General features: G+C 33.7%; 1 long non-coding RNA gene across 1 annotated transcript; it reads left to right on the top strand.

The window, feature by feature from the left end:
• Window positions 1–3,245: 3,245 nt before the first annotated feature.
• On the top strand, window positions 3,246–6,440 carry LOC111397681. The gene is made up of 9 exons (XR_002703309.1): window positions 3,246–3,695; window positions 3,794–3,847; window positions 3,976–4,061; window positions 4,185–4,405; window positions 4,874–4,926; window positions 5,011–5,061; window positions 5,147–5,195; window positions 5,272–5,337; window positions 5,927–6,440. It is a non-coding gene; the product is annotated as an uncharacterized LOC111397681 (long non-coding RNA).
• The last annotated feature ends 1,750 nt before the right edge of the window (window positions 6,441–8,190 follow it).

Raw genomic sequence — 8,190 nt, 5'->3', positions numbered from 1 at the left:
GGGGATGAAATTTCCAGTCTTGGCTCACTGAGTTTTGACCAGATGGTATCCTAAGCATCCCTTTGAAACGAGTGTATAATTTATTAGAAAAAAATTTGCAACAATTTAAGAAGTTACTATCTGAACTTTTTTAATTGTGTAAACTTATTTTTGGGACGTTAATTATAAAAATAATGAATTTTTGTCCCATCCATTAACTGCCACACAATTTCTCCTGCGTTGCTTACCCCCTCCGTGCAAAATCCGGTTACCTTCCATCCATATGGACCCACAACAACATGCAAAACCCTCAAAATCCAATGTAGATTGGCTAAAGAAATAGCAAGAATAACTTTGTCCATATCATCACTTGTGAGGTGCTTAATCGAACCCCAGCAACCCGAGGATTTCCATAGTTGTGATACCCATCAGTAAGAGAAGATGAAGTTTGAAATAGACTCTTGTGGACGGTTATAGACCACATCAATATGCCTTGATCTAGAAGCGGAGCCAGGAATTAATGCTACGGGGGACAAAAAAATTTAAAAATTTAATGTACGAATAAAAATTATATATAATAAGAAAAATTCGTTATGTAAGTTACCTATTGTAGTGGTACCAGACGATATTTTACAGTATAAAATTCATCTAATAGCATAAAAATCAAAATGCTTCAATATTCTATAAAGGCATAAATATAAATTGATAAAACCATAACCATAAACCATCATCACTTATTACACAATTGCACAGTAGATAGTTTAATGACTTTGTTACTTGTACATTATCTTTGTTTAATTAATAAATACCAATAGATAACTTTCCAACTTTCCAATTCTAATTTAGAGCCTGTTTGGAAGTGATTTTGAGAATTGATTTTTTGATCGTTAGGAGAAAAGTGGGGTCCACCTGTGAGAGAAGAAGTCAAATATGACGGCTGAAATAATGAAATAACGATCAACAAATCAATTTTTTGGACCAAAAAATCACTCCCCAACAGGGTGTTACTGATTGCTATGAAATGGATTTTTCATCCAAAGTCAGAGAACCAACCTTGAACCTTCTCAACTAGTTCAACAACCTTTGGAGTCTTGGACCCTCTTCTTAGCAAATAACACAGACATAGTACTTCAAATAATCAAAAGATTTAGAGTTGAAAGATTTTGATTTTTGGGAATTATTTCAATTGGTTTTGCAAAGACTAAAGGAACAGGATTATACGTGAAGAAAAATAGGAAGAAATGGGACAATGGATATTGAATCTATTAATTACAAATAAGTGGGCCAAAGATTAAAACAAAAAATCATTTGAGGTAGGCTTGTCCATTAAAATTAATTATTGGTGGGCTAATAGACTACAATTCCAAAAAATAATAAAACTAAAAAATAAAAAAAATAAAAATAAAAATTTAGTGTATTGGACTTGGTAAACAGTGGGCTGCAGCCAAGTGCAGTCCACCACTAGATCCGACCATGCTTTGATCGAATATCAGTACCTCATAAATTAGTTGACAAATTTTTATCACATCTAGTTTGATCTTATTCGACGCATTCACTTAAGCTACCAAATATATTTTGCATAAAATATTAATACCTCATAAATTGTTATTCCCCGATATCCCAATACAAGGTTGAAAGAGAGACGAGAAAGCAAGATCTTGTCGACTTGCATGTGTTCAACATAGAACTTGTGTTCCTTCTAAGCCAAGATCAAACTCTATCTGATCCACTATACTGTGTAGATTTGGGAATCGAATGGCAAATGCGGCTGCAGTTAAGATAGATACTTCATCTATTATCTAATGCAATTGATCGACCCACCAAAGGTTCACAATGTTTTATTAACACATGAAAAGGAGCTATTCAACCTCACAACTTGATGTAAATTTCAGTGAGTCAGCAATTACAGTAATTATTTATAACAATAGAAACACATACGAAGGTTTAGTAGGCACTGGTATTCTAATATTTCACTGAACCGAGCCGAGCCCCCGGATCAAATATTTCATACCTATTAATTAATTATTAATTCATGCCAATAGTTGAAAAGGACGGAGGCGGGGCGGTTAGGAGGATTCGAACTCACCGCCTCCAACCGCACTTCCCGCCGATTTCCGCCTCCACCCTCGCCGCGGCGTGAGGTGGCGTCCTGTTCTTATGTTTGCTTTCCATTAGGTCTCTTTCTTCTCATATATTCCCTCCAAAATAAAATCTTCTCTTATAAAAGATCTCCTTCTCCTTCCCCGCCGCCCCAACTGAAATAGAGGGTTTAGTTTGTGCATTTTTATTTTTATTTTTTTCCAATTTTTGGGCTCAAATTATTTATATATCGAGTTCCGGTGATAATTTGGACCTTAATCTGAGCTTAACTCTGCCGGTATCGCAAATGCACGTAGGAACACAGTCGCATTCGTCGGTGCTGCGCCGCGTGCCTTCTTATCGTAAAAGACTAAACCCTTTCATTCCGTCCCGCAACTCGAAAAACACGAATATAATCACATCTAATAATACTACTAATTATTCCAAAGACAATACTTTCATATCTCTTGCATTCCGGATTCAAAGTCGCACCCTGTGCTTCAAAACATTATGGTGCGTATTTTTGTTAATTAATGATGCTAAATGTAGTATTGTGACTGTTTGTGTATTTCTATTGTGTACACACGTATTTATAAACATAGTTTATTTATGTGATTAGTAAATAATTTATCGGGATCTTCAATTTACAAAACCTGCGGTATTTGAACTCGGCCGTGAATTAATTAGTGACTGACCCAATTATTATCCTACTAAAGTCTCTGGGGTGAGCGTGCTCGCAAAACTGTGCTTTAAGTATGCATGTCAATCATTTGTTTATGACATGTCGCAAATTCTTTCGTTCTGTAAGCCTCTGATGTTTGTGTTTGACTGTTCTTGAAATTTGTTTTTAAGGTTCAGTTTGTTCTTGAATTTCCTTTTTTTTTTGGGTCATTCCTATATATGTCTAATGTGAGATGGAATAACTTTTCTTCTTGAAGCAATCGCTGAATTTTGTCTAAGTTTTATATGGCCTTATGTAATCAAAGAATTTTTAAGGGATTATAAGTTTTTTACTCAAAAGATTCATGAACAGATAAAGTCAATCAATACAGCTGGTGTAAATTGGTATGATAATCATCTTCAATAGATAGTTATCAGTTTTTTCTCACAAACACATTACGTTTCAGATTAGAGAAGCTTCTGAATGTGAGCGAGGGAGTAGACTCTCCATATTGATGAGGTTTTTACTTGGACTTATATGCAATTGATTGGAAGATATAAACTCAAGAAGCTCAAATGGACTTTCTCAGCATAATGTACTTCAGGAGGAGTTTATTGTTGCTTTAACTAGATTATTAGTAATTGACACTTGACTTGAACTTTCATTATAAAGGTGCAAATTTTCAACAATTCGATGAGTAATATAGAGCAAATCAAGTTGGCCGGCATGGCATTGTTTTATGGCTTTGAATCTTTATAATCTCTGTTTATGAAGCTCTAAATCTTTCTTGAAGCACTTGAATGAACTTGGAAACTATGAAGCTAATACAAGTGGAAATGGGACTACTCAAGTTCATAACATAGCCGAACCAGTCAACAATTTTCACTTGGAACTGAAACTTGTGTTGATGCTAGACCAAGTGCCAGACGTAAAGCTTCAAGATTTGGGAAACCTGTTATTGAGGAAGAAAACTTGGGTAAAGTCATATCAGACCACTTGGATTACATCTACTGGAATATTATAGACATTAGTTTAAGTCAAATTGAGTTCTCATTGATACCTCTTTTCTTGTAGAATCTTTTGATAACTCGAATCTAGCTGCCTGCTGTCAGTACGACAGTTCTTTAGGTGAGACAAACTGAGAATATTTATAGTTTTGAACTCTATCGTAATAGTGATGGTGTAGAACTTATGTCAGATCCTCTAATTGCACTTGCTGCATGGGTTTAGAAAGTGATGGACTATGCTTTTGGCAGGCTTGTTAACAAAAAAATTTATCAAGTTAATCCAGGAGGCTGACGATGGTACTCTTGATCTAAACAGAACTGCTGAAGTTTTGGAGGTAACGCTATTAATAAGATCAAAACTTGCAAAGTAAATAGGTTGATAATAGTTAAAGAAGGCCTGGTTTATAGTTTGTGCCTATTTGAAAATATAGCTTACATTGTTCCTTATTGTTGTACAGGTCCAGAAGAGGTGAATTTATGACATTACCAATGTTCTTGAAGGCATAGGTCTAATAGATAAGACTACTAAGAATCACATACGTTGGAAGTGATGCTGTTGAACACTTGATGTTATTTTTATTTTGTCTTGTTATTTCTTACAATTAATGAGCTTCTTCATGACAGAGGATCTAGGATATTTGGACCAAGAGAGCTGCGTGATCAAGTGTCTCAATTGAAGGTGCTCTTACGATGCCAACTGGTGTCATTTTGTGGTTATAGTATAATGCGATTTGGAGAATATTAGAATAACTATGTTATTTGCCATGATCTACAAAAAGTGTGTGGGCATTTCTGTTCATACAAATATGACCGCTGGACAAATGATGCCTAGTAACAAAATATTTGCAAAACTTGTCTTCTTCGATCAGAGTATTTGGATTTTCCTGATTAATATGGGCAGAACATAGTTATCCTTTACTATCATTTGATTGGTTAGATGTTTTAAAACTCTATGTTTATAGCTTTCTTTCGCATAAGAATACGACTTGATCTTCAGTAAGCTACATCCTAAACATGCAATATTATATTTCTAAGTTGAGGTTTTTCAGTGCAGAAACTTTTTATTGTGTGGGAAAGTGATTTTGTTTCGAAAGGTTTCTTATTATATGAAGTTTTGACAACTTATAATTTTTTGCTTTCATTACAGGCTGAAGTTGAGCGTCCATATGCCGAAGAACATGGAATTGATAATAGCATAAGGTTTGATTAATTGCTAAAGGAAAAATTAAGTATTCTATAGTTTAGTAGTTCTAGGTGCTATTCTAACAGCTAATATTTATCCAGGGACAAACTAGATCATCTATCAGAACTGGGATCTAATCTGAATTGTCAAAAGTATGCCATATTTTCTCTTGATGATATATCTCTATTTCAGTATTTGATTTCATTTGCTAGACACTTTTCTGATTGCATTTTTTAGGAATCTTCTTCTGACTGGAGATGGTCTCATGAGCCTCCCATGTTTTAAGGTTTGTTAATCTCATGGTTTCTATATGCATCATGGCTTCCATCTAACAGAATGTGTCTATGCTGCAATTGACACAGAACCAAACTGTCATTGTCGTTAAAGCTCCCCATGCTAGTTGTATAGAAGTTCCTGATCCGGATGAGGTAGGTAGCCTTGATAGACACGATTGATAGATCATATATGTCGATTTCTTATTGGCTACTTTTTTTCCCAAAGGACACTGGTTTCTCACAGAAGCATTACAGACTTACTTTACAAAGCCTTACTAGACCAATTGACGTGTATCTCTTGAGGTTATCTATGTGATCATACACTTAATTGCGTACTTTGAATAATATCTTGTCAACTAATTGCACTCTCTCTCTCTATGCACGTTTGTGTAGACATTTTGCCTGCACATATACCAAAAAATAAAAACTCAAATACGCATGTACTATAATTAGGAAAACAATTCATGTCCAGAAATATATACATTTTGTGATATACAGGTCCCTAACACTAATTTTATGGAACTCTAGCAAAAATGGCACTTGTAGCAAAAATGAGAAAAAGAATGATAGCATATCCGTCGACCGCACAACATTTATTGGATGCTACAACGAGCTGACAATCAGCTGATTTTCACAAAATAATCCCATTGGATGATGATGTGTGTTTATCTTTGGGCTTCAGAGATAGTGTTTTTTCCTCCCTCACCTTTTTAATAACTAAACTTTCGGTTTCTATCTGCAGAGGGATAATGATTACCGGCTAAAATCAGATCATGAGGTCAGTGCAGTAGATATGTGGGGTAAAGAAGATTGCTAGTTACTAAACACCTTTGAAAAAAATTGGATGGCCATCAATTCCGGATGTTTATATAATTTCTTTCTTTATTTTTTCCTCCAATGCGACAAATATAAGCAATGATTCTCAGTAGGTAGATATGAAGGATAAGTGTAGCACCAGCTCAGGTTTAGTTCAACACATGCTCTGGTGATATAGGTTGAAATAAGTGGCTGCTGAAGATAACTTAAAAGGGTTTGTTACATTTAGAAGTAGAATGTAAATTTTAGCAACTAACGAGTGAATGATGACGGTCGATTGCAAGTTATCACTAATGGAAAATTATCTGTAATCTTTCACTTCTGTTTGATAGCATAGGACAGGATAAACCAACATTTTTTTTCTTTTATTTTTTTGTTGTGTGTTGGGGTTGGGGAAACTTTTGTGTGGTATTATGTGTATGAAAGATATAGTTTCTGGCTCCTTGTTACCTTAGGATAGGTCTGATAGTTGTATTTATAGTAACTGTCTCAGTTAACATAACTTGTTCTTCCTTTAGAGCACTAACTTGAATTTTTAGTGGGAATTGACTTCTAGGCATGCTCGATTTTGCCAGCTTAAGCTTAAATTACGCACACTCCTATATATAGCTTACCTGGTTCGAGTTTTTTCATGTGATCTTAAGTGCCTTGATGCATTACTTCTAAACGAGCTTTGATCTATTTGAAATTCTCTCGTTCTTGATGGCAATTGTTACAATTTGGTAAAGATTCATTATGACATTTGTTTATATAAAAAAATTTAAAAATTTCATTGGTTATGTTAAGTCATACCCAATATTTCCTAGTGAAGAAGGTCAAACTTTCATCTCTTGGGGTATTATTTGTATAATCTAACGCATTAGTAAAAGTAATTTTCTTTATTTTCATATATACTTTAAATTACATTTTTCCCACTTTTAGTAAAAAGATTGCTTCTTTAAAATAATAATTCTAAGTAATTTACTAATTTTCAAATTTCATCAATAAAAAAAAGTTAATATTTTAATACTCACTCATTCAGTCTTAACCAAACGCGCTCCGTAGGTCAACCTCAGGAAACACTTTTTGTAAATGTTCTAACGGCTATACTTGACCAAAAACCTTATTCTTAGAAGACAAGGAAAATGTACTATTATAAAAGAAGGGGAATTTTCAAAAATGTCACAAAATTAACGAGGTCCCCAAAAGTTGTCATTTTCACTTTATGTGAGTAAAAATATCACTTCTTTTGTGTGAAATGTCCAAATTACCCTTAATGACACATATTCATTAGCATTTATTGCTTGATTTGAAAGAATTGATTATATTGATGTGATGATTTATTTTATAAATAAAAAATATGGATAAATGTGTATTATATTGATTAATATGAATTTGTGTTAATAAAAAAGGTAAAAGAAATTTAAAATGAAATATAAACAAATATATCTTCTTCTTCCCTTACAAACCCTAATTTTTCTCATCTTCTTCATTTCAGTGATCAAGAAGATTTTTCTCATGTATTCATAATCCATTTTGAAAAGGTTAGTTATTAGAAAATATTTACATTTTACTTCTACAGTTTACTGTTTTGTAAATATTAAATACAACCTGAACATATTTACTTAAAATTTTTGAAACTATTATTCATTGATTTTTTTTTTTAACCCTTCACAAATGTGATTATCACTATTAAGATTTTGAGTACTTTCTTCCATTCAAACCAAATAATGTTTTCATTAAATGTCTCTTCAATAACAAGGCCAATCTGACCTTTTTCATCTAACTCAATACTAATTATCACACTTAATGTGTTGTGCTGAAGAATATGTTCTGCCCATTGTCATCTGCTTCTCGATATTTTCGACGGTTCAACTGTCGAATTTGACATTTACAAACCGTCGGGTTAGACGTTTGAAATGTCGAACCCGACATTTACAAATTGTCGGGATATATAGTTTTACTGTCAAATTGAACACTTACAAACGATGGAAAGCCTCGATTTGACCTTTTACTATTGTACGGATTTATGTATTATGTAGTGCCACTTTTATGCTATTAAATGCCAACACATTGATTCTGTAGAATTCTTATCGTTGCAATCCCAACATTTGAGGTATGAATAATCATTTGAGTTTCATCATGTCGCATGGGGAAAGTTTGTTCATGCGGATGACGAATAGAAGTGAAGAGGGGACAAAACCACTTACA

The sequence above is a fragment of the Olea europaea genome, chromosome 7 (assembly GCF_002742605.1).
Source record: "Olea europaea var. sylvestris chromosome 7, O_europaea_v1, whole genome shotgun sequence".
NCBI classification, from domain to species: domain Eukaryota; kingdom Viridiplantae; phylum Streptophyta; class Magnoliopsida; order Lamiales; family Oleaceae; genus Olea; species Olea europaea.
This window is presented reverse-complemented; position numbering and strand designations above follow the sequence as displayed.